Source organism: Neofelis nebulosa, chromosome 10 (assembly GCF_028018385.1).
Source record: "Neofelis nebulosa isolate mNeoNeb1 chromosome 10, mNeoNeb1.pri, whole genome shotgun sequence".
Taxonomy (NCBI): domain Eukaryota; kingdom Metazoa; phylum Chordata; class Mammalia; order Carnivora; family Felidae; genus Neofelis; species Neofelis nebulosa.
In genome coordinates, this window is record NC_080791.1 from 71,910,897 (window position 1) to 71,937,308 (window position 26,412).

Below are 26,412 nucleotides of genomic sequence, written 5' to 3' on the forward strand. Positions count from 1 at the left end.
GTTCCTGTTGCTCCTAGCGATTCTGATGCTCACCCCAAAGCAGACCACACGGAGAAGTGGGATTAGTCCTTGCATCAGGTAAAATGTTAGATTAGATTCACTCAGCAATAAGAAGGACAAATGAGCACTTACCGTAAGTAAATCGAGATGCTTTTACATCTTACTTTTCGACTCTTTGAGTACCTGCAACTTTTTTTTACAAAGGGAACAAAAACTCAGAGAGGTAAGAACATTTGCTAAAAGTCATTCCCAACTAGGAAGTGTCTGAGTAGTTCTTTCCCTACGTTCCTGGTGATCTGTTTTCTTCCCTCCTTCCCTTCTATCATTCGTTCATTCGTTCAGTCTGTCCCTCATCTGGAGTTCACGCTTTGTGAAAGTTCTATGAGTTAGGAAAGACAGCCATTCATTATTCCTAGAGCGTGTGTGAACCTCACGTTCCACACCTTAAGATTTGGGTGTGAATGACATTCGATAATACATGTAAACTCAAGCGGTACCTGGTGACTAGAAAACACTCCCTGAAGGCTGGCTAGTAGTATTTTAGGGGAAATGATAGGAAGCTTTTGACACTGAGCCTGAGCTCAGAGAATCTGAGATGTGTGTTCAGAAGGAAACATTTACAAAGGGTTAGAGGACGATGACCAGAGCCCTGGACCCTTGAATCCCGTGGTTGCTGCAGGAACCCTGAGGAGAATGAAGGACACCCTGAGCAGTGGACACCTCCAGGGGGAGCCGGCGGGGCAGGAGCGCAGCCCTGTGTGCTCTCCTCCTCTCACAGTGCAAGCCAGGACCGAGAAGTTCCTTGAAAGGGCTGTTCTTTGGAAGCATGGTGCCTTTCTGGAGATTGCCAGAGAGCATACCGCCGAGACCACACTGGAGACGTCTGCTCTCTTGAGGTGATGCCCAGGGTAAACATGAGATGAAGGAGTTCGTTGTCTCCCTGCTCTGTGCTCCCACAGCCCCTCCCGATAGCCCTCTTGGACAAGACCTAAGACCACACAACTCACAAGGGGCCAACATCTGGTCTCCAGAAAACGCTCAAGAAAGGCTTGCCCTGGCAAACTCCTGGAGTGCTGGTCACACCCAGCAGCTGGCCACCTTCTCCTTCACTCTGAGGACGTGACAGATAGCCAGGTCCCACGTGGGTCCATCATAGGGCAAAAGCATGCCATAGCCTGGCCACCACACAGCAGGAGACTCGTATCAGGCTTTTTGCGGGGTCTCCTGGAAGTCCTCTCCCTTGCCCTGGATGCAGACATCCATGCAAGAATATGCTCTCTGAACAGGGGTGAGGCCAGGTGGGGGTGGGGGGGAAGGACTGAATATTCTCTAGAAAAAGATCCTTTTCTGCAATCGTTTTAAAGGAACATGCCGATAAGGCAATTCTTGGCAGTGTTGAAAAGAGATTAGAGGTAGCCAGAAGACTTACGTAACTGGAACATGAGATGGAAACAGCACAGGTGGTTCACCTTCGAATGTGCTCCCACTGGCCCAGCCCTGCCTCCAGGTCCGCTAGCGCCTCCTGATGTTGACGCCTGACTCTGTAGCCCAGACCTACAGCTCCAAGCTCAGGCCCAGAGGGTCCCCTGAAGGAAGCCTTTCATTCCAGAACGCTTTGCCACCTTGGAGCCATTGCTGTTACAGAAGCAGTTGCAAGGACCCCAGATAAAAGTCTCAGGGGAAGACAACTTCAGCATTCAGTCTGGTTTGTGCTTTCCAGTGTGCTAAGGGCTTTTCGTATGTAATGCCATTTAAATAGAAAAGCCAAAAAAAAAAAAAAAGAAAAGAAAAAAGAAAAGGTAATTCTGTGCCATCCTTGGAGCAGCTTGGGGTATTAATTTCATTTTTTTCTGTTCTCCCTGCATGGTTCTCTGCCCTGAATGCTCTTCTCCAGCATTTCCACATCTGCAAACTCCATCAGTCCTTACAGCCCCAGCTCAGGTCCCACCCTCTCCATCCATGAAGACTTCTGGGATCCCCCTCTCTGCCGCCACCACCACTACCCAGTCAGAACGATTTCATCACATACTAATTCGTTCCGTGCCGTAGTTTCCTCATCCGTGAAATGGGCATCACAATAGTGCCTGCTCCATGCAATTGTGGCGATCAGTAAGAACGCTTAAAATGAGGCTTAGCATATCGACGAAGCTCGGTAATAATAATCGTTGTCGTTGCTGTTACTGGCGGATGTGACTTCTCTCCTTTGTTGTACTGTGAGATTGTGGAGACGGGGCAGGGACCAGGGCTTATCCGTCTCTGAACCCTAGAGGTCAGTAGATGGCCTCGATACCCAACAGCTCTTCAGGCTCTGTAGAATAGCTGTGAGACGTGTGCGTACACGAGTGGCAGGGGCCAAAGGCGAGAGCGACTCGTGAGCCAACAAACACACCGCTCATCACCCTTCCATCTGCCTGGCCATCTTTCTGGGCTACTGTCACTATCTGCTCAAAGCCAGCCAACCCGTCCTGGTGCTGGCTGCCGGCCTCCTTGCCTCCAAACAGCCACCAAAGAGGTGCCGTTACTGTCGTGCAGGTGACAGCATCGCGGAAGCCGCCTTTGGCAATCTGCCTCGTGGGGGCTGGTGCAGGTAGAACCTGGGCCCCTGGCAAAGCGGGGGCTTGGTGTGGCCGCAGCCCCAGCCCTGCCTCGGATACCCATGAAAGCAATGAACGCGGCGCGCCTTTGACTCTTTACCTTGTCTCTTACGCTTCTTGCAAGGCATGGACGGTTCTAATGGATGTCAGACTTTGAATTTCTTATCATGTTGTTTATATCTAATAAGTGACTCGCCCTGTTTTTTTAAAAGTCAGCTTTTAAAAATACTGTGTTTGAACATCTGTCAAGGGCTGGGGATTAGTTGAATAGGCAGTGGATGCCAGGATATTATATTCTCTCTTATCCTTTATACTGTAATTATCTTGATCCTCAAACAACTCAGCGCCAGTTACAACCACTTTCGCAGACTTGTTGTTGCTGCAAATTCAAAAAATTATTTTATTTGAATCTAAATTAAACTGATATGTAACAAGGTTTTTTTTTTTTCATGCGAAGTCTCAAAAAACAGTATCTGCAGATGATTAAAAAACAGTAAAACATGGACAATTTCAAAGTTTATTTCAAGAATAAACTCATGAAAATTCATCTAATTACGCAGCAGTGTACCAAAAATAATCTTTTCCAAACCTAAATGTGTTTAACAAAACACACAGTCAGCTAAGCCAAATGAAAGCAAACGTGTGTTTCTGCCACAGTCACCCCCTCCCCTTGGTGCTCGAGTGGGCAGGAGGGCTTGGCAGGGTTTGGAAGCCTGTTGGCGGCTTCTGTGTCCTGAGCTGCGCTCGTCAACGTTTCCAGCGAGGGGCCGTTGGCATCCACTGGTCACGGAAATAGGCCCTGTTGTGAGTGGTCTCGGTTCCCGGCCATGTGCACAGCTGGGTGTGGAGAACTTCGAGCATTTTGGTCTCAGGAACCGTCTCGGGCAGAAGACACAACCAGACTATCGCGCGCATAAGTAACGCACAGCCGGGCCTTGGCTGCCACTGAGTCACAGTAATAGTGGCAACGTCTACGACGTAATGTGCCCTTGCTGTGAGTCAGGTATTTACTCGAGGGCCTTACATTCATTTTGTCAACTGATTCATAGAGCAAGACTGGGAGGTGGTTGTGGTTACCCTATTTTAAAGGTGCAGAAACTGAGATTCATAGGTAAATACCCTTCCTAAGATCACTCAAACAATTGGTTGAGCTGAGATGGACTCTGCCTGCCTTCCAAAGCCATGTTCACCTCTGCTCTATCACGCTATGTTAGCTTGGTCCTGGGCTGGCTTCTTTGGGGAATCCGTGGGAACCTAGCTTTCCCAACCCAGATAGCAACTTGTCCTTCTCTGCATCTCAGTATGTTCACCTGAAAAATGGAGAATGCAAGCCTTAGGACATAGTAAGAACTCAAAAAGTCATGAAAGATTATTGTTCCATTAGACTATACACTCTCGGAGAGCAGGAAGGTATCTATTTTATTCATAATTGCATCCCTCAGACCTTCCACATAGTAGCTCTTAGAGTGTTGGCCATATACTAGTCATTAATGCATGGGAAGTAAAAAAAAAATAAGAGAAGTGTCCTTCCTATAAATTGTTTGTGGCATATTTGGGAAAAGAAGACTAATCCATGTAAGCAGAGGAGAGACCCACTCCAGTGAACATTCTGTTATAAGAATATTGACTAGGCTCATCAATAATGTCATATTGGAAGCATACCTTGCCATGTATTAGAAATTGGGTTCCGGTGGGGCGCCTGGGTGGCTCAGTTGGTTAAGCGCCCGACTTCGGCTCAGGTCATGATCTCGCAGTTTGTGAGTTCGAGCCCCGCATCGGGCTCTGAGCTGACAGGTTGGAGCCTGGAGCCTGCTTCAGATTCTGTGTCTCCCTCTCTCTCTCTGCCCCTCCCCTGCTCATGCTCTGTCACTTTCTGCCTCAAAAATAAATAAAGCATTAAAAAAAATTAAAAAAAAAAAGAAAGAAAAAGAAATTGGGTTCCGGACCCAGTGCTCCAATTTCCTAGCTGTCCAGCCCAGTCACTTTTTTTTTTTAGGTTTATTTCTTTATTTTGAGAGATAGAAACAGAGAGAGGGAGGTAGGGAGAGAGAGGGAGAGAGAGAATCCCAAGCAGGCTCTGCACTGTCAGCACAGAGTCCAGTGCAGGGCCCCATCTCACGAACCATGAGATCATGACCTGAGCTGAAATCAAGAGTCAGTGTCAGGTGCTCAACTGAGTGAGCCACCCAGGTGCCCCCAGGCAAGTGTTTGAGCCTCTCTGAGCTTCTGTCAGGGAAGAGTCATAATGATCTCACTCTGCTTTTCTCTTTGCATGGTTGTGAGGATCTCCCAAAATACAGTAAGCACTGTCATGTGCTGTATGAAATGTCATGACCATCATCACTTTTTGACAGTGAGAACAGGCAGATGAGGTTGAACTCACTGGAGGAAATGGTTAGAGGTTTGAAACATGAAGGGGGAGCCACATTTCATTGTGGATTATAATGGATTTCCAGGAGAAGAACTAAAATCAAGGATCTATATCAGATTCAAATCCTATGTTTCCAGAAGCCTATATCATCCTGGGGGTTCTCACTCAATCATTTGCCTCCCAGTGGCAATATTAGACACTCCCTAAATGTTTTTCAAATGTAGCTCATTTGTCTTAATTGTGATAAAAGAGTTGGATTGAATTAAAGGAAATAGGGTTGAAACTTAATTACAACCCACCCACCCCCAAACACACAAATAAAATCACCAAATCAACTGTCTTCATGAAGTTCTGTGGTCTGCCCCACCTCTCTACCTTTTCCTTAACTGAAGCAGAGAACAAGAGGAAAGAGCCTGGCTGCTAGAAAGGGTCGTAGGAATGCGTCCTTGGACACCCAGGGGGAAGGAACCTGGGACTTCCAGGAAACAGGAAGTCCCCATCTCCGTTCAACTCCTTGAAACATGCTTTCCAAGATTGGCTTAAAAAGTGAAGGTTTTTATCTCAACATTCAGCTATCGATTCATGGAATATTTCAATTTCTGCTGTGTGCCTGGCACTGTGCTAATCCTTGGGTCTCCAGGCTTTTCTTATTTTGTATCTCTGTGACCTTGGGCAAGTCCCTCAAAGGTTCTGATCCTCAGTTTATTTGGAGAACTGACATCCTTTTTTACATGCCTTCCAAAGTTAGTAGAATGATTGAATTAGGTTAAAATGCTTAGCACACTCTCTGACCTAGAGCGATTACTTTAAAAGAAATAGTAAAGAATTGAAGATTAAAAGGAAAGAAAGAAAGAAAGAAAGAAAGAAAGAAAGAAAGAAAGAAAGAAAGAAAGAAAGAAAGAAAGATTTCTGGATATAATAGTGGGATAAGCCATAGAAAGAACTAATTATAGTTAGCAGTTGGAAGAAACACATGCATGTTTTGCATGCATGTGCAAAACACAGACTGGATTCTGCTAGCCCCTTCTCAAACACCCTCCGTGTCTGCCACACCATTCCGCAGGAGCCCAAACTCCTGAGGCCCTGGCCACCCTCCAGACCCATCTCTCACAACCCCGACCCTAGCCCCCACTCTTTTGCCATGTGTGGGTTCTCTTGGCTGGCTCTTGAAGAGACAGTGTTCTTTCGGGCATCCCCACCTTTGTCCAGGCTGTTCCCTCTACTTGGAAAAGCCCCAGTCATTTACAAGACCCAGCTGAATAGCAGCCCCTCTAGAAGACCCCCGGTCTTGTCCTCCTGTCCAGGCAGAGTTTTGTTCCCTCCTCTTGTCCCCACAGCATTTGGACAGTTGACACAATGTTCTTTTTGTGACCGGTTTTCCAGTAGACCACGGGCTTCCTGACTTAGGAGCCTCCGTCATGGAGGGGTCTGGCCTAGTGCCTGACATGGGGGCGTTTAGTGATGGACGAGGTAGAGAGAGGTAAGCAGAGAGGCAGGAAAAGATCAAGAAATTCTTGACAGTGGTTCCCAGAGGTGGGGGGTGAGTCCAGGGATGGGCTACTAAGGCTCACCTGGAAAAATTCTGAAAACAAAACAAAACAAAGCACACATATATTACGTCCTCCTAGGATTGCTGGTGTGTGGACCCAGGTAAAAATGGATTTACCTGGAAGCTAATGAAGCTTATACTTTAGGAACCTTCACTTGCACACCATTCCAGCACCTGGCGAGGTGCATTTCTTGTTGATAATTTTTTTGTTTTTTTATTTTTCTAAAAGTTTATTTATTTAGGGAGAGAGAGCCCAGGCAGAAGGGCAAAGACAGAGGGAGAGAGAGAATCCCAAGCAGGCTCCATGCTGTCAGCACAGAGCCTGATGCAGGGCTCAATCTCACAAACCGTGAGATCATGACTTGGACCGAAATCAAGAGTTGGATGCTCAACCAATTGAGCCACCCCGATGCCTCTATAATGTTATGTTTCTTTAAAAAGGTCCCTCCATACAGAATGAGCTCAGGCCCCATAAAACCTGGACCACATCTGGCCCCAGGACCTGGAGTTTTAATAACTTGCTAAGTGATTCTGGTACACAGCCAGGGTTGGAGATCACTTGCTACTCAATCAATTTACAGACCAGAAGCATCAGCTTCACGGGTGAGTGTCTTAGGAATTTAGAGTCTCGGGATTCACTTAAGACCTATTATATCTGAGTTCACATTTTTACAAAATCTCTGGGCTGACAAATGTCCATTGACAGATGAATGGATAAAGAAGATGTGGTGTGTGTGTGTGTGTGTGTGTGTGTAATGGAATATTACTCAGCAATAAAAATAATGAAATCTTGCCATTTGCAACAATGTGGATGGAACTAGAGGGTATTATCCTAAGCGAAATGTCAGAGAAAGACAAATACTGTATAATTTCACTCATATGTCGAATTTAAGAAACAAAACAGATGCACATAAGGGAAGGGAAACAAAAAGAAGATGAAAACAGAGAGGTAGACAAACCATAAAAGACTCTTAAATACAGAGAACAAACTGAGGGTTGTTGCAAGGGTATTGGGTAGGGGGATGGGCTAGATGGGTGAGGGGCATTAAGGAAGACACTTGTTGGGAGGAGCACTGGTATTATATGTAAGTGACAAATCACTAGATTCTATTTCTGAAATTATAACTACACTATATGTTAACTAACTTGGATTTAAATTTTTAAAAATTAAAAAAATAAATAAATGACAAAATCTCTGGGCTGGTTCACATGAAGAAATTGCATTCAAAATAAAGTTTGTGAAGTGTGGCTCTCATTTTTTTCTCCGAGAGAAATATTATTTCCAGCCGTGAGATTAAGGAGGCCTTCTTGGAGGAGGTGATCTCCGAACGCGGCCCTAAAGTAGAAGCACTGTTTGGGTGTGTGAAGTATATTCCAGCAGAGGGAGCAGTGTTAGTAGACTCACTGAGGTGGGGAGTATGGGTGTGTACAAGTGGTCCAGGGACTTTGGGCTGGAATTCGGCAAGGGCAATTGCAGGGAAGCTGCCTGGAGTGGAAATGGGAGCGGCAGGCAGGCCATGAAGGCACTCATGTGCTGGGTTAAGGCCCCTGGATTCTAACAGGTAGGAATGTGGAGGTTTGGTGTTTGGTTCCAAAAGATATGAGAGATTAAGCTGCAAAAGCAAGACTTTCCCTGGAAGACGGAAGGGGCCACAGATATTCATGCATGCTCAGGTACAGATCACTTATGCCCCAGCCTTTCCTGAAGAAAGTACTGGAAAGGAAGGGACAGGAGGCCAGAAGAGAGGGCTGAAAGAAATTACTGGAGGCCCTCATATTTATTTCCACCCTGGAGGGCTGCTGAGAGTCTCCACCTTGCTTGCATACTGGAAACTCCATGACCATTGGCTGATGGAGGTGTGCAGAGGGGAAGGAGCTGGTGTGGTCCAGGCTGAGCCCTGTGAATTCCCCATCACTCCCCATTCCTTCCGGCCACCACCTGCAGCTTCTTCTAGTTCACTCATTCCCGTGGCCCCAACTAAACCTCCTGCAAGGTTGGGCCGCCTGGGTGGCTTCCATGGGTTAGGCTTCTGAATTCGGCTCAGGTCATAATCTCACGGTTGGTGAGTTCGAGCCCCGTGTTGGCCTCTGTGCTGACAGCTCAGAGCCTGGAGCCTGCTTCGGATTCTGTGTCTCCTTCTTTCTCTCTGCCCCTCCCCTGCTTGTGCTCTCTGTCTCTCTTTCTCAAAAATAAGTAAATAAATAAATACACATAAAACAAACTAACCTCCTGTAGGTTGTTAGGAAGGTTAAAGAGGAGAATATAGCGCAGTACCAGGAATCTATTAGGACCTGAAAAAGTGCATGAAATCCTTTGAAACTTGGCATCAGAGCTCATGGCCCATGCATTTTTCTACCCTATACCTGGTTCAAATTCTAATACATAGTGGATTTTCAATGAATGACTCCTGGAGAAAGTGGCCAAAATACCAGCTAATGGGAAACTCATTGCCATTTGGCCCCGGAGAAGGTTTTGTTAAGGGCTGTGATATTACACACACTTTAATAATGCACACCAGTCACAATGTAGTCGGCATTTACTGTGCCCATCACTGTGCCAAGCATTTTGCCTCTATCATTTCATTTAGTCCCATCCTACTGATGAGGAAAGGGGGCCTGAGAGATGCTGAGCATCTGGCTCAAAGTCCCGCTGCCATGAAAAGGCAGAGCTGGAGACAGACTGAACATCAGTGGGAGATGAGAGCAGCATTCAAGTGCAAAGCTTCTTTCCAGTGTCCCTATGGGGTCCCATAGGGAAATGCACATTTGGTTTTTCCCCTCCCCCACCTCGCCTTTCTCAGATGTTAGGGAGAGTCAACATCACGCTTCATACTGGTGGACTTTGTACACTCAGTGTCAGAGAAAACACAGAGAAAACATCCCGGATGATCTAGTTCAATGCTGCTGTCTTACAGATACTAAAATGGAGGCCCAGAGAGGTTGCCTGACTTGCTCGAGGTAACACAGCATTGAGAGTGGGAGGGCTGGGCTCCATGTTAGATTTTCGGCTCTCATCATATGGTTCTTACATTAAGATAAAAACAGGGGAGCCTGGGTGGCTTGGTCGGTTAAGCGTCCGACTCCGGCTCAGGTCATGATCTCACGGTCCGTGAGTTCGAGCCCCGCGTCGGGCTCTGTGCTGACAGCTCAGAGCCTGGAGCCTGTTTCGGATTCTGTGTCTCCCTCTCTCTCTGCCCCTCCCCTGTCCATGCTCTGTCTCTCTCTGTCTCAAAAATAAAATAAAAAAACGTTAAAAAAAATTTTAAAAAAAGATAAAAACAAACATTAAAACAAAGGTTATATTTCTCACTCTGCCTTCACTTCTTCACATCTTTCTCCCTTTATTAGCCTTCCTCTTCTCTTTTACTTCATTCAGCTCTTTATTGGTTCAGCAAATATTTAATGAGGCACTGCTCTAAGCATTTTACATGTACTAGGTTATTTAAATCACGCAGAAACCTTGTGATGCAGTCACTATTATTATTCCCATTTTACAGATGAGGCACGTGTGGCTCAGAAACCTTAGATAAATTGCCCAAGGTCAGAGAGTTGGAAGGCGCTGAGGACCTACAGAGATATCTGTGTTGATATGTCCTCCAAGTGCCTGATGGCCACTGGAGGTGAATGCCTCCAGGAGGGACAGGAGGGACAGATGTTCCCATGAGTCTTTTATCATATTTCTCCTTAGTTGTTTTTTGGAGAATAATCCTCACGTGGTTTGCCCCAGGGCATGAAGGGGGGGACTGCACTGCACTTGGGGCTGTGGGTCATGTGGTTTAGAGCCCTGAGAGCTGAACTTAGCTGTGTCTCTGCCACTCACTAGCTATCACATAGGATGAGTCAATTCATCCCAATTTGCCTCATCTGGAAAAGGGCAACAATAGTCAATTCTACCCGATTGTGTGTGCATCAGAGGAGTAAACTGAGGTAAAAGTAATTTATAATACCAAAAGGCAGAACCAAAGAGAAATCAAATAGCCATCAACCTTCTTCTGCTTTTTTTGTATAGATGTTTGTTAAAAAAGGAAGAAGGGAACTCTGCGGGGTGCTTGAGTTTAAGATAAGGATGACCAAGAACCCAAAAAGGAAGGAAGGCTCTGGAGATGATCTCTCTGTGGGTAAGGGTAAGAGGATGGATCATTTTGGAAGAGCCCAGGGGATAGTTAATGGTCTCTGGTTAAATGGATGGTTGTAGTCATTTATTTGTTCAATAAATATTTATTGAGTATCTCCCATGTGCCGGCCACAATGCTAGACAATGGGGTGGAGTGGTTTACAGAATAGACATAACCCAGATCCTCATGAAGCTTACAGTCTACTCAAAGTCGGACACAGAACAAATGCATACAGCATCTAAATGCATTATTTTAAACTGTGACATGTTTTCTATAGGAGAGGAAAGACAGCATTGGAGGACTCAATACCCTACCTCCCCCATTCTCCCCTCTCTAGTACCCCCCGTGCCTCCCAGACGACCCCATCTCCTGCCACCCACCAACTGCTTTTCAAAAGATCATAGGCCTCTGCCTATACAGGTTTATATTTTCTTGATTCAGTGCATATCTTACTTAGTTCGCTCAGGCTGCTATTATAACAAAATTCCCAAAGCAAGGTGACTTATAAACAACAAACCTTTAGTTTTCACATCTCTAGAGGCTGGCAAGTCCAAGATCATAGGGCTGGCAGATTCATGTGGGGCCCCGCTTCCTCACTGATGGCAGTCTCTCTGCACTGTAACCTTGAGTGGCAGAAGGGGCAAGGACTGTCTTTTCTGAGGACACTAATCCCATTCATGAGGGTTCCACCCCCATGACCTCCCAAAGGTCTCACCACTGAATATGGTCACCTCGGGGGTTAGAATTTCAACAGGAGAGCCTGTTAGGGGTGGGGGGGGGGGGTGGACACAAACATCAGCCCAGGGACAATGAACAATCTTTTGAATGCCCAAGAAAAACCTGTACACGTATCTCCAAGGGTTCGGCTGCTTTCACAGTCCGACTTGACCACAGCCCTCTTTGATGGGCTTCCAGCATATTATTAGTCCCACTTTACAACTACAAACAATGTTCAGGACAGTACAATGACTTGTCTAAGATAACACGGCCAGTAAGGCCACACTAGAGCTCAGGATTCATGCTCTAAGAAAGGGTGACATAAAGGGATCCAGAGCGAATAGAAAAGGCTGAGAGCATGCCTGACTCAGAAGGTCGGACCTCCAGGACAGTGAAGTTCTAACCCTTAGGAAGCTAGAACGGAGACAGCAGCCATTCTTGGAAGACCCACGTCCAGTCCACTTTGGGCGGCCAGAGAGGGCCCTTTAGGCCCAGAAGCAGGATTTTCAGAGCTCTAAAGGGAGCCATAGTCAAGTCTGGGATGGGGAGCAAGGGGCTTGCCTGTTACTCCAGTCTCTGTAAGGGCAGGGCCCCAGTCACCCCCATAAGGGCGCACGCCAGAGGACCAGGGCTTCGGGTGGCCTGGCTGAGTTGCTCCCACACAACCGCCACGCAATACTCCCCGGGAACGGGGTTCCAGGCATTGGGACCTGAGCTGGTCTGGGGGTCGGTCGGCCCGCCCCATGGCCGCTTCCGAGGCCGGCCGGGCCCGGCCGTGCAGTTCCCCGATGCGGACAGTAGGTGGCAGTGGGTCGTGAGAAATCTCGGTCGTCGCCGGGCAGGGCGCGGAGACCCAACCCGGAGAAAAACGCGGCTGGGCTTGGGCCGCGGCGCCGAGAGAAACGCGCCCCGGGGTGGGGCGTGGGGGCCGCCCCGGGCCGTCGGCTTCGGCCGAGCCGAGTCTGCGAGGACCTGGGAGGTAGCGCGGGACTGGGACCTGAAAGGGCTCCCCGGGACTCCTGGCCTCCCGTAGGCTGCGCGGTCCTGGGGCGCCCTGGGGACCCTGGCCCCCTGGGGAGGGCCCTGCCCACTGGCTCCTTACCCAGAACGAGTGCCTAGCGTGGGAATTTACTTCCTGAGCGAATAGCTTTGTTGTTTTGTTTTTTAAGTGAAGGAGAAACAGCCGTTCAGAGAGGTTAAGGGGTCTGGCTGTGGCCACAGCGCGCGACCGTGGCCGGGCAGGATTCGAACCCTGCTCCGCGTGCCCGGAGCCCGCGCTTCCACCCGCTGAGCAGCACCCGCGGGGCCTCTGGCGAGAGGAGCGCCCGCTGTCCTGCGGGCGGCCTCCGTGGCCTTTCCGGTGACGGGCTCTGCTCAGCGGTGCTGTGGCCCCGGGCTGGTGTGCGTCGGTTCTGGGGCACTGTCCCCGGAGGGGAGTGGCTGCGATGGCCTCTCCTGCACTGCCAAGCCCAGCGGCAGGGGCCCGTCTCCCGCAGAGGGGGCCTGGCCCGAGCCGCCCCCTCCTGTCTGCCTCCTCTTCTAAGGCAGACTGGCTCTTCCAAGCGCTTTTACTCTTGGGAATTCGTTACATCTTTACTACCCCTCCGGGAGGCAGGCAAAGAGGGGCTTGCATTTACAAAAGAGAAAACTCGGGCTTCCGGAAGAGGTGATCCGCCAAAGGGTGCAAAGCTAGGGCATGGTTGAGCCTGGTCTGGAACCCCAGTCCTCCCAGTTGTCCCCCTACCCGCCTACCCCCAGTCAAGGCAGGGCAGGGGGTGCGGGTCTCCCGCAGGGGAGGCCACTTCTGGCCTCTTCCACTCCCGCGGCAGGCAGGTGGGGAGCAGCGGACAAATTAATTCACGCTATCTTTACATTATGTATAATGCTGCATGATTTTATTTTGCTTCATTCCCGAAATCTTTTACAGTAATTAGTAGCCGAGTAAAATATAAAAATCAATGCAATATAACACTTTAATGGTAATAATACACCATCCTGTCTAATTAATAAAATCTGTTGTTTCCAAGCTCGATTATTTGTTTGACAAATTGATAGCACACATCGTGTTCATACCCTCTTCCCCGGCGCACATCCTCTCAATTTATTGAATAAAATTGTAGCAGGAAAATAAACAGATTGTCTTCTGACCTGACAAGCAAGTGAGAAATAAACCCCTCACTCATACATCCCTAATTGTTCTCAACAATATTCCCGAACACATGTCCAGATTGGTTAGAGATGAATCTCGGCTTCTTCCTCCTTAAAAAAAAAAAAAAAAAAGCTTCTCCTTATTTCATGAAAAAGAGCCGGTCGGAGCTTTCCTTTCCTCTGGGCAGTGTTTGCATTGGGCCAGTTTGGGGGACTGAATTTTGTGACTGTGCTCAGAGACTCCGAGGACAAGGAACGGGGCAATTTTTCTGGCTCTGGGGAGAGGAGGTCTCTGATGATTCAAGCTGCCCCTGGAACACTGAACCCCTGTCAGAGGCAGCAGAGAGGGTCAGCAAGGGAGCAGGGAGGAGGCAGATGGAAGGGTTGTCATCAGGAGTTGGGAAAACAGACCCCAGAAAAGGGTTAGGGCAGGATCCTCAGGCCCGGCGATGCTTGTGGGTAGGGGCAGGGGCAAGGAACAATGTCCAGGGTTTTCCTAGGTGAAACGTGGGATGAGACACTGATCTAATTACAAACTCAAATGTGTGTTATTTTATGTAACATGGGGACATTTCATATGCTAAGTGTGAAAATATGAGAGCATTTTAAGCTATAAATAGGGCCTTAGAGATAGAGGCAGAGATACCAACACAGAGACAGAGACACAGACAGAAAGCCACAGAGAAAGAGCAAGACAGAAAGAGAGAAAAAAAAGAGGGAGACTCACCATCTGCAGGTTATTTTGTAGCATTTTTCTCTGAAAGAAAAATTGTGATGTGATCTGTGTTTGGGGAAAAGCTGTGCTATCCTCAGCTTTCAAGCTACATTTACTGGAATAAAAAAAAAAGGAAAAAAAAATCTCCAAGTGCACACAGGTGAAGGAAGTCACCCTCTCATGGAAACAGGACTCAAAACACACACAGAGATGTCCACACCTAAACATACACACGCATACACACACAGACTCCTTTCTGATGAAAAGTTCTATGACCCCATGTGCACCAGGCCCATCACGCGTGTACACACACACACACACACACACACACTCACTGCAGATATGCAACGACAGACATACCACAAAGGCACACGCACCCTGCTGAGCCCGGGCCATTGCATCCAGGCACACATGCCACATTGCTGAGACTTTCTGAACTGCCACGGCAGCTACCATATTCCCTTGAAGTTTGAATACTCTGATCTTATTAAACCTCCCCAGGTCGTCTCATCTGATCCATCCACCTCCCACTCCTGCCACCATTTTGTGCTAATGTCTTATTTTAATAATAATAATAATAATACTTAAGATAAAATTTTCCCAAGAGCATTTCCTACTCTCTCTGGAAGCCCATCAAGTAGGTGGTCACTTCAAGCTTTTTGCCAACACACAAATATAAAGAAAAGTGATCAACAAGGGCAGTTGGGGGTGCCTGGGTGGCTCAGTGGTTGACTTTGGTTCAGGTCATGATCTCACGGTTCATGGGTTTGAGCCCCACATAAGACTTTGTGCTGACAGTGAGGAATCTGCTTGGAATACTCTGTCTCCCTCTCTCTTTGTCCTTTCCATTTTCTCTCTCTCCCTCCCTCAATCTCTCTCTCTCTCTGTTTCTCTCTCAAAATGAATAAATAAGCCTTATAAAACATAAGGGCAGTTGGGCTACTTTATCTTGTATAAAGCATTCCCTATGAATTGTTTTAGGACAGGGGTTCTACCCCCATTTTATGGATGAAGAAACAGGTAGTTTCTTTCCAAGAGAAAACAGTTGGGGTATTCATTGAAAACTAATTTTCACTGAAAACTTTCCATGGGTCAGAGACTATCTAAATGCTTTACAGGCAGTATGTCATTTAATCCTCACAATAACTCTGAGAGAGGTCCAGTTATTACATCCAGTACGATATGCAGAAGGCTTGGGTAATGTGCCCCAAATTATACAGCTAATACACGATAGGGCTTGGATTTGAACGATCGTCTGTCTGGACTGGTAATCCCTCAAAGCTGTGTTCCAGTCCCAGCACTGAGAGTCACTGGCTGAGTGACTCTGAGCAAGTAACATATCTGAGACTCAGTTTCCTCAACTATAAAATAATGAAAATTCTCTCACCTTGTGGGATTGATATAAAGGTTAAAGGGGACATGATTATAAAATAATGTGCCTCGTAGAGTGGCAGGCACGCATTAGGAGTTTAATAAAGACCACTTTTTCCTTCAATTTCTCCTTTTGTTCTTATGTGAGCCACTCCACCATAAATTGCTAGAAAGAGAACTCAGTAGGCCGGGGCTGCACCTAGTAGAGCTCGGGGTTCCAAGCTTTGGTTTTACCATTTGCAAAATAAGGAAAGAACAGCTTTTTGTGAAGACAAAACGGGTTAAAGCATAAGAGGGCAGGACAGTGCCTGGTATACAGTTGGTGCTAAATAAATATTTGTAAAAGGAAAGAAGGGAGGGAGGACAGAACCTGGCAAATGGTGCCCAAGTGCTCAAAAAGAAACCGTGCCCCAGCAGCTGTCAGGGCCTGGGACAGGTCCCACACTGGCTCCACCAAGCAGTGGGCAGGAATGTTCCAGCGGGTGGTGGATGTCCTGTGGACCTGCTCCGTGCCATCGATCAATATGTTTTATGATGGGTCTAATTAAGCTCTCTAACGAGAGATCACAAGATGACAATTTATCCCAGAGCCATCACTCATTAAAATGCTATTTCAGGAGATGACATCGTTCCAGCCTTAATTGGAGGAGTTCGCGTGACTGGAATCCCTTGGGAGCCGAGATGTCCCTTGTCACTCCTCACCTCTGTGGTGAGGGGCTCAGACGGGGCCTGAGAGGCACATGAATTCCTCAAGTGTTGCAACAGCCCGGGCCCCACCTCCTTTATTAAGGTTGTTCCCTCCAGCAGGTGAAACACCGGCCGGTCACCAACTGGGGGCAGGCAGCCTGTGGCTGTGCAGAGGCTCGCATCCAGAATCCAAAGCTGGGAACTCTCTCATCAGCTCCACCAATGTCTAGTCACATAGGCTGGGGAAGGGACTGTCCTCTTTCAAGCCTCGGTTTCCTCATCTGTAGAGAAGCCATGATGATGCCTTCCCTGCCCATCTCACTGAGTTGTTCGGAAGATTAAAGGAGGTTGTGGAGAGGCTTACAGAACAGAGGAGTGGAAAGAGCGCAGACGTTGAGTGGAAGTCTGTAGGTCCAAATCTCTGTTCTATGACTCACTAGCTGTGTGACTCTAGACAAGTTACATAGCATCTCTGAGACCTGATGTCTTTGTGTGGCAAAATGAATCAGTAATAGTACCTACTTCAACAGGTTGCTGGGAGGATTTCAAGGATTTTATATTCAGCTTGGTTTCTCAATATCCTGGGGCCACAGAGATGAGGAGGCACGGCAGTTTTCTGAGGGACCCTGTCATATCTTAGTGTCCACAGAATACACCAAGGACGAATGACAAATCTGAAGTGGACCTGATTCAGCCATGCAATCCTAGAAGACACAAGGGAGGAGGTGATATTTTAGCTAGACTGGCAATAGGAGATCATCTTCAGTTGAAGAATAAAGGAAAGAGCATCCTGGGATAAAGGAGCAGGCAGCATAAGTAAAGGGACTGGGGTTGGAGAAAGTTGGTGTGTTCAGAATACAGTGAGCAGAGGCAAGTAGTCTGTGGGTGAATAAAGGGCATGGCATAATCAGAGAGGGAAAGAAAGCCAGAAGGGCAAGCAGAGAGCAGGTTTTAAGGTCCCCGAATGCCATGCAAAGCATTTGGGTTTTATTACGAAGGTCACTGAAACCTCACCAAAGATGAGTCTGATAAAACATCATTATAGAACATGGACCTCGGAGGGGAAAAGCAGATTCAAGTGCTTCTGCCAACAAAGGTGGCTTGGAGCCTGGAGACTATACAGCGTGAACCTCATCTGTCCACCAAGAGCAGGAAGCCCAGAGCCCTGTGTGCTAAATGCCATGGTCGTCCGGGGAGCGCATCAGGAAGCAAAAACTGTGATGGTGCCTTGAACTTGAAACTGCTTTTCTCCCAGAGAAGGAGAGGGAAACTGTACTCACTGAGCTGCTCTCATGCTTCCGGGATGTGGCATTTAATTCTGCTCGCACTCTCAATGAGGGGTCACTGTCCCCGTTTACCAAACAATGCATTTAAGTCCCAGAAACGGACAGCTAATAACGAGCATTCACATTCGATGCTTAGTCAGCTGGTCCCAAGACAGTGCCACCACCACTGCACGCTCTCTCACAAAAAGTTGTCACATCTCGGACCTCCAACCTTCACTGATTTGAGGTATGGGTAATTTATCTCTATTGTTCAGAGGAGGATCCTGAGACACAGAGAATTCTCCAAGAAGCATCTTGCCCATGGACACCTTCTATCAGATAACTTTCTGATAAAAAACAGAGCTGCAGCTCTTAACTGATAGCTATGGTGCTGAGGAACGTGTTTTCCTGGAACTCTGGGACAGAACTGATGGCCTGATTCCAATCCGCCTTTCCAGAAGCCATTTGCCTTTGCTCATTCCTGCCTTCAAGGGCATGTGTGGCCACTCCTGGCTCTTTGATGTTGGAATGGGTAGAGACAGGGAATGGACACCTCTTCCTATGACATAATAAAATCATTCCCTTAATCAAAAAGGTGGGGAGGGGTCCACCATTTCCAATTAGAGTGCTTTTCAGGAAAAAAAAATGGGGAAAAACATAGTTAAAAACATTTGAAGAAGGAACGCACCCTGAAATGTGAAATTGTTTAGAAAGTATTTGTACTAGGATTCAAAGTGTTCATGACAGCCACTACTTAAACTGTTTAAAAAGTTGCAATTAGTACCAAAAGGCTTGGATGAAGAAAACATCATATCATAGGCATATTTATAAAACAACTTCCATCAGCCAAAGGAAAAATGGACAGAACTCTATTACAAGCTTTTTATATTTGAAGAGCAATTTCTAATAATACATCGAGAAGCCATTTCTGAAATTGACTTAGTGTGCATGATCTGGGATTAATGTTTCCTGCAAAATCACATGCTCGTTTGAACGTAAACATTTTGCACTTCCGTTCCACCTCCTGGTTCAGAAGAATGCACCTCCAATGTGTAAAATGATCTATCAAAATTAATTGTGAATGCCCTAATCCAATCAAGTCCACCTCATTAGGCAAACATTTAAATTATTAAGTTAAATAGTGGGGTATTTCAATATAATCTTGTTATGCTATTTTTATGGCAATACAAATGCTGTCTACAGATGGGCTCAGCTTCTCGGCATCGTTCTTATTGTTAATGCACTTACCCTCTCCATTTCCGGCTTTCATCCAAATGTGTGACATTGGTCCACAACCGCTCACTCTCTCGCTGCTTCATAATTACTGAGGGAACACCTACTATGGGCTAATATCTGAAAGCTGGAGAAGACCTTCAGTGTTATCTAGTCACCTCTTTTTGCAGATGTAGGAGCCAAAGTTCTGAGAGGCTGGGTGATTTTTCCTGGATCACACATGGCAAATTTGTGGCAGAGATGCAAGGAGAACGCTGAGTTCCTGACTGCATCCACCCTTCTGCTCTCTTCTTTTCACTCTCCTGAATTGGTTTCTCTGTCTCCTTTCTTCTTTGACTCGGATAAAAATATAGAAATAAAATAGATCGGGGGGTGCTTGGGTGGCTCAGTCAGTTGAGCGTCTGACTCTTGATTTCAGCTCAGGTCATGTTCTCAAGGTCTGTGGAATCCAGCCCCTCATCAGGCTCCTCGCTGACAGTGCAGAGCATTCTTGGGATTCTGTCTCTCCCTCTTCCTCTGCCCCTGCCCACCCCCACTCTGTCTCTCAAAATAACTAAATAAACTTAAAAAAAAAGAAAGTAGATCAGGTCCGTGCTGGACCTATTTTAATAATTACTATTTTGCAAAATGACTTTTTTAAACCTCCCCATATAATACAAGACATATTCCCAACCTGGTTGTTCTTCCTGGAGCTTTAAATAACTTGTCCTTTCCAAATTCCTCCAGTCAGCAAACAGCTATTCATCATTCGATATTTCCTTGAAGGCCAGCTCAACAAAGACATGTTTGGAAGGAATTCTATCTGGATGTCTCAGACTCCAGCCCTTAAATTAGTCTCTGGGTATGTGTATGTTGTGGAGAGGAAGAAAAAAGAAGGAACAAATAGGAATTAAAGCAGCCATCAAGACCGGCTGGATGCCCATGTTGGGATCCTTTTGGGAGACAGAGGACATGATTCTGTCCTTGCCAGAGCTCCCAGCCCATGTGCCTCTTGGGAGTTGTGTCCATGGTGTCTAAAGATTCAGATTTCACCTCAACCCAGAAGGCAGGTCTAAAGGACCATCAGACTCTACCTTACTCTTGGCCATAAAATGCAATGAAAAAATTTCCCAGTGTACCCCTTTTAGTGTTTGGCTCAAATGTGGACGTGCTTCTCTCTTCCTTAAACCTGGGGCATGACTGAAACCGGGCTAGAGCTATCAGTCGTTCCCAAGGGGAACTAAACACAGCACCATGAATCTGGATATTCATCTTGCTCCTTTTAGCTGGTTCTCTGATTCAGGCTGCTGGACCTTATTATAACTTCCATAAGCCCTGGGCACTTTTGCCTTTAAGGGTTCCTTCCTCCATTAAAAAAATGTTTTTTAAATTAAAAACAAAATTATATTTATGAGTTTATTGACATAAAGAATATTAATATAATAATAATATATTAATATAATAGAATAAAACATTTTCTTCTACCCAAAAGTTCATTTTTTTTTCTGATTTTAAAAGAATTTAAAATGTTTTCATGAGTCCCTAAAGGTATTGTGGGTCCTGGGAACTGAGCCTACTATGGCTAATAGATAAATTGGCCCTGCTTGCCAGGCCGAGGGGCGTCAGCTCAGGGAGAAGAGAGCCACCCATTCTGCCTCCGTTTGGTGAATGGGCCCCAACTATCAACCCAAACGCTCTGAAAATATCTAGCTTCTTTGGATCTGGACAAGAAGGAAGAGTTTTACCTCCTGTCCTCTTATTTCCCATTTCCTGTCTGGGGACAGATTAAAAATTGTTGGGGTGTAAGAAAATGCCCTTAATACCAATCAAACTCAGGCTCTCCAAGTTTATCATTGAAAGGGGGATGGCCTTTGCTCCTTGTCCTCTTGGTTTGATTCATTCTGCCCCCGTCTTACCAAGCCACATTCTTCACATACTAAAACATGGCTCAGTTAGGGCTAGAACTGTCAGAAAGACCTTCCCAAGGGGAAAGTAAACACATAGCATACTGTAAATTGATGATATGAAAGGGCCCACAGGAACAGAAGATGTCAGTAGCTAAGACTCAGCCGAAGGATCTGGGTAGCCTTTGTTTAAGAGGCTGTGGAAATTGGAAACTTACACAGTAGTGGTGGGAATATAAGCTGTGGCACAACCACTTTAGAAAACTGTTTGGCAGTATCTACTAAAGTTGAACATAACGTCTTATGACCCAACATTTCTACTTAAAAGTAGCAGATCGAACCACATGAAGTTGCCAACTTTTTATTGTTTTTGACCTACAAAAATGGCAACTTGATTTGATTCAACCTAATGTGTAACAGAAATGCATACACTTGCTCATCAAAGGTCATATATAAGGATGGTGTGCTCATAATAATCAGATACTGGACACTGTGCAAAAGCCCACCGATCATAGAGTGGACAAGTAAGCTCTGGTTTGTTCATATAATAGAAAAGGGCATGCAAGGAAAATACAACTATACCCCACACATTGCTGATTGAAAGAAGCCAAACACAAAAAGGTATGTATTGTATGATTCCATTTTTATAAAATTCAAGCACAAACCTTATCCATCCACAGTGTGAGAAGTCAGAAAGGAGTTACCCTAGTCAAAGGGGACTACGTATTGACTCAAAAGGCACACGAGGGGCTCTTTCTTGATCTGGGGACCGGTTTCAAGGGTGAGTGTACATTTTGAGAAAATTCATCCAGTTACAACTTATGAGTTGCATATTTTTCTGTATGTGTGTTTTCCTTTCTTAAAAAGTTTAGCAAAAAAGAAAAAGAAAAGAAAAAGAAAAAGGAAAAAGAAAAAGAAAAAGAAAAAAAAAAGAGGGCCGCAGAAGGACTCAGGCAGCTGTTGGGGCAGAGACAACAGCAGCTGGTTCCAGGAGGGCCAGCACTGCCCTCTTGCTCTTGTTTGTGTCTTGGTAGATTTTTTGACCATTAGGTAATACGGGCTCTGTGCCAGCTGCTTCCCATGCTTTATCTCACTCAATCTACGACTCAGCACTGAGGTGGCTCCTATTATTATCCCTATCCAATGGATGGAGACACTGGGGAAACGGATGCTTAAGGACTCTAAATAACCCTCCCAAATTCACACAGCTATTAAGGGGTGAGCCAGAATATGCCCCCAGGACTGTCTCTCCAAGCCCTCCTTCCTGTCCATGCTCCAGAATCTAAGGAATTGGGATCACCCGGGACAACAGGAAGGTACAACTAACTCCCTTTGATTTGGGTCCAGATCCTGCCTCTCTGGCCCCTACCTTCTCCCACTGGCCCCTATTCTTGTTCCTTCCCACCAGCATGCATGGCCACCCATGAACCCGAAAGATCCCTCAGAAGGGGCCAGGGTCAAGCTCCTGGAGATCGCCCACCCAAGCCAGCAGAGATATGGTTTATGCCAAGGGCATCCCAGCACCGTCTTCTCCTGCTTATTGCCCTTTTTTGACTTTGGTTCTGAGTCAAAGGTATCTGTGCCAGTTTATGAGGAAATACAATATACAGAAAAATTATGTAGCTCTAGGCCACAACAAAGGCAAAACTCAGCTTCTGCCTTCTTCTCTGACCAGAAACTCAGCCTTCCGCATCCCCAGCTCTTCCCACAGCCCCGTTCAGTTTGAGTGTGGGAAGAAGTGCCAAGAAGAAAGACAGGAAGGAGCACTTCCTGAGTGTTTGCAGTGGGAGTCCATTTACATACTCTTTCCCCTCAATACACAGGACACCCTTGGGAATTGGGTATCGTTACCATTATTCTACTGCTGGGGAATCTCAGGGCTCTGTGGGTTAACCGTAAGGGCTGCTGTTTCCCTGGTGTGGGACGGTGAGACATCAGAACAAACTAGTGAGTGTTCAGGGACAACCAAAGTGCCTCCTCCCTCAGGTCTATATCCTGACCTCCTGGAGTCCCTGCATTGGGTGTGGACATACTCACAGAGCTTGTGTCCAGTGATTTTGGTACAGGGACCGGGCATGATCGGTGCCATTAGCAAGACAGGTGCTGCACTCCCGAAGCACGAAGAAGGGGGCCAGTGCCTCCTATGAAGGGCAGAGGATGAGAGATATTAGCAGGCGGGGGTTCTAGTTCCAGCTTGGCCACCTGTTCCAGGTGGCCTTGGAAAAACTCCTCCCCCTCTCTGCTCCTTAACTTTCCCCACTGTGCAGTGAGGGAATGAGGTTTGTTGATATCTTCCAGCCTTCCCAGTCCAGCCCTCTGGCATCTGTGAGGAGATGTTCTTGGGTCTGGACCCTGAGGTGTTAGTGTCACTGGGGAAATCCTTGAACTCTCCCTCAGAATAGAAAAGGCAGGAAGGAACTTTCCCCCTTGGCCCGTGGCTCAGGTGGATGTCTGAATGGCAGGTGGGAATAAGGGACACGAACACCTGCAGGGTAGCTGCGGGGTCCTGTGGGCCCAGGCCCACCAAAGGCATGGGGTACTAGGCAGTCAGAGGAAGGGCTCAAGAAGGCAGGTCCTGACAGTTCCACACCCAAATCATTGTGGCAACCTCCTATTTTATGTGTTCACCTCCTGGCCCCCATGCACCCTCACTGTTTCCATAACTCAGCACTTCTTAATCTGGAATTCATGCCCCTTGAAGTTGTTTGCAAAATAATACATGTAGGTGAGTATGAGAATTTTTCTGGGGCAAGAAGCCTTGATTAGATTCTCAAAGAGCTTGGGCACATGCACTTACATATACACAGAACCGCTCTTCCAATTCAAACGCATCCTTTCTCCAACTCTACCACCCGTGCCGGCTTCAAGCCCTCATCGGGGGTATCTTGGGCTATTGCAATTACCTCCTGAGGAGCCTCTTTGCCTCCAGCTTCATCTTCCTCCAGTCTGCTTCCACAGAGCCTTCAAGGTCACCTTCTTCAAATTCTGCTTTAACAACCTTCCTTGGCTTTGCATTGATCGCCTCCAGAGACAGTTCTGTGTTTAGCCTAGCTTGCAAGGTCCTTCCAAATGTGGCTTTGACTTCTCCAGTCTCACCTCCTGACAATCCCCTTCCTTGAGCATCTGGTAGGCATGCCCTTCCTCTTTAGTTTGTTGAACTCTTAGGATATAAAAAGGCTTAGTTTGTTTCATTCACTGCGCTATCTTAACATGCAGTGAGTGCCTGACATGTGTAGGCATTTAGTAAATATTTTCTGTAAATGAAGAATTGAGTGAATGTATCCTTGGGGATCTAGATCAAGAGTTCCCACCTCTTGAAGCCTTCTCTCTCCCCCTTAGTATAGGTAGTCATTCTCTTGGATTCATAATTCCCTGTATTACAACTATTTTTATATTACATCTGATATCATGAGTTGTCATTATATGTGTCACAGATGTAGTTTGATGTTTCTTTATATTTCTAGTACCTAGACCAGGACTTGGCACCTATCAGTTGCTCCAAATACAGTAAATGTATCTTAAATAGGAGAGAAAATGCCTGAATGCCCTTTCAAACTCAAATGCTAAGCCAGTCTTTGCCCATCAAAAGCCTATCCATTTTGGGTGGACTGTCTCAAGTTCTCCTTCCTTCATAAATCGATTCCTTCCCTTGCCTTCAATAGGATACATTTCTGGCTTCTCCAAGCTCCCCTGGCGTTTTTTTGACCCCATTCTCGTGGACTGCTATCCCTCTCCCTTGTGCTAAGAATTTACCATGAAGCTCTGCCCTACTAGTCTGCACACACCTTGAATCCTGGAGACTCATCTATTCTGTTCCTTATCCACCCCCACACTTGTCTGCTAACCCAGCTGTAGCATGGTGCTCAAAACTGGTCATATGTTATGAGGCTATTGGCAAACTCATTGTTAAATTTTCCCAGTTTTGGCTGGATCTCCAATTCCTCTCCTTAGACATGGGGCAACTCCAGTTTTTCACAGAATCCCGTTCTACAGAGAAAGATCCACTGGCCTGTATGCAAGCTTCCCTGGAAGCATTAGCCCTTTGCGTTCTCCCAAGAACACATGGCCAGCCGAACCCTCCCCAGGAAACCTGACACAGCCAGGCATTCACACTTCAGGAAAAATAAAGATGAAGAAAGGGAAAAAAAAATCATTATGGGCCACAACCATTGCACAGTGAGAAGCACTAATTATTCTGTGTAGCCTGAGTTTTTCTTAGTAGGCAAACTCTTTTGAATATTAACAAATATTTATTTAGGAATTAATAATTGACATCTATTAAAGCATAATTTATGGAGAGTGAATTCCTCTTGGTTTGGGTTCCCACTGCTCAGTTACATCTGGCTGCTCCAGGAGTGACTCTTTCTTTTGTTAAAAGCGAGAGGCAGTGCTGGGGATGAGCTCCAGCAGGGGACAGGGACGAGCTTCAGTGACTGCACAGAACAGCTCAATCAGGGGACACTGGGTGAACACTCAGTCCCAACTCCGTCATTCCTTTCCGCATGGCCTCGGGAGAATTTCCTACCCTCCCCAGCCTCCCTTTCGAGACCAAGAAACAGACATCTTTATGTCTACCTTTATTTAGATGGATATGCTTGGTTGCAAGTAAAGGAAATTATTTTGAGTTGGCTTCAGCAATAAAGAGGGATTTGGATAAGGACATGGGTCATCTCCCGATGGGTCATCACCCTGCATGAGGATATGGCTGAGCCACAGGCATCGCTGGGAGCCAGGCTGGGTAAGCTCTCAACTCACTCTCTGCTTCTCACCTCTGCTCTTGTCTGTGCACCTAATGTTCTTGTCCCTTGATTGGTCTCCACAGCAAAAGCCTAGCCTTCTCACAGCTCCTGAGCATCCCCAACATGAGTGCAGCCACAGAAGAGCATGTGAATGTCCCTTTTTGTCCCCATTTCCACTTGGCACCTGTGTGGTCCTCACTGCTTAGTGGAGAGGTGCCTGTCATACAACCGAGCATGGACAGGGGCACAGGATCACACAGAAGGTCACACCTTCCAGGCACCATTTAGTCATTCACGCATGCATTCATTCATTCAAGAACTGTTGACTAGAACCCAATGTGTACCGGGCACTTTTTGGGTGCTGGAGATATGGCAGTGAAAGAGGCAGAAAGGGGCGTGGGTCAGACAGGCCACCCTTGTCTTGGAGGATAGGCCATTCCAGGAGAAACAGCACTGGCAAAGAATCAAAAGGAAACTACTCACTTATCCAACTCTGCAAGGCTGTTTGAAGAGCACAATGAAAGCTCCAAGCCTTTGTGCAATTTTAAGAGGTTATTATGATATTAGACATTTTTAGGGAGAACTGATAAGAAGCTAGAAAAGGAAGAAAAGGAGGAAAGGAGAGAGGGATCAAGGGAAAAAGGAAAAACCACAGAAATAGAAAAAATATCATTTTTCTAAAATGATAGGGAGGTCTATTTTGGACCAAAATAAGAATTAATCTTATGCTTGGAAGCTTTGAAAAACATAATGGACAGTGGCGAGTTTTCCATTACTAGAGAGTATTCAAGCCAAAACTAGATCGCCTCCAGTCAGAGCTGATTTATAGGTCACTCATTTGATGGGGAAAAGATGGACAAGGTGACCGAAGAGGTGCAGTCCCATCCCACAGTTTGGGAAACAATCTTTATAGTCAAACCCAAGGTCTTAGGAGATGCCACACCTCTGGCATTCAAGGAGAGACGCTGCCTGTCACCTTCCCTGGCCTCCCAAGACAAGAGCTTACACCTCATTTTAACGTGAAA

The 26,412-nt window shown here is 46.5% G+C and overlaps 2 long non-coding RNA genes across 2 annotated transcripts; both read right to left on the bottom strand.

Annotated features, from left to right (window-relative positions):
* Nucleotides 1-3,097: 3,097 nt before the first annotated feature.
* On the bottom strand, nt 3,098-12,737 carry LOC131488730 (uncharacterized). The gene is made up of 3 exons (XR_009250270.1): nt 12,449-12,737; nt 11,147-11,252; nt 3,098-3,904 (listed from the first exon to the last, which is right to left on the bottom strand). It is a non-coding gene; the product is annotated as an uncharacterized LOC131488730 (long non-coding RNA).
* A 2,038-nt stretch (nt 12,738-14,775) lies between these two features.
* Nucleotides 14,776-19,260, bottom strand: LOC131487536 (uncharacterized). Its single transcript, XR_009249809.1, has 2 exons — nt 18,781-19,260; nt 14,776-16,971 (listed from the first exon to the last, which is right to left on the bottom strand). It is a non-coding gene; the product is annotated as an uncharacterized LOC131487536 (long non-coding RNA).
* Between the last annotated feature and the right edge of the window lie 7,152 nt (nt 19,261-26,412).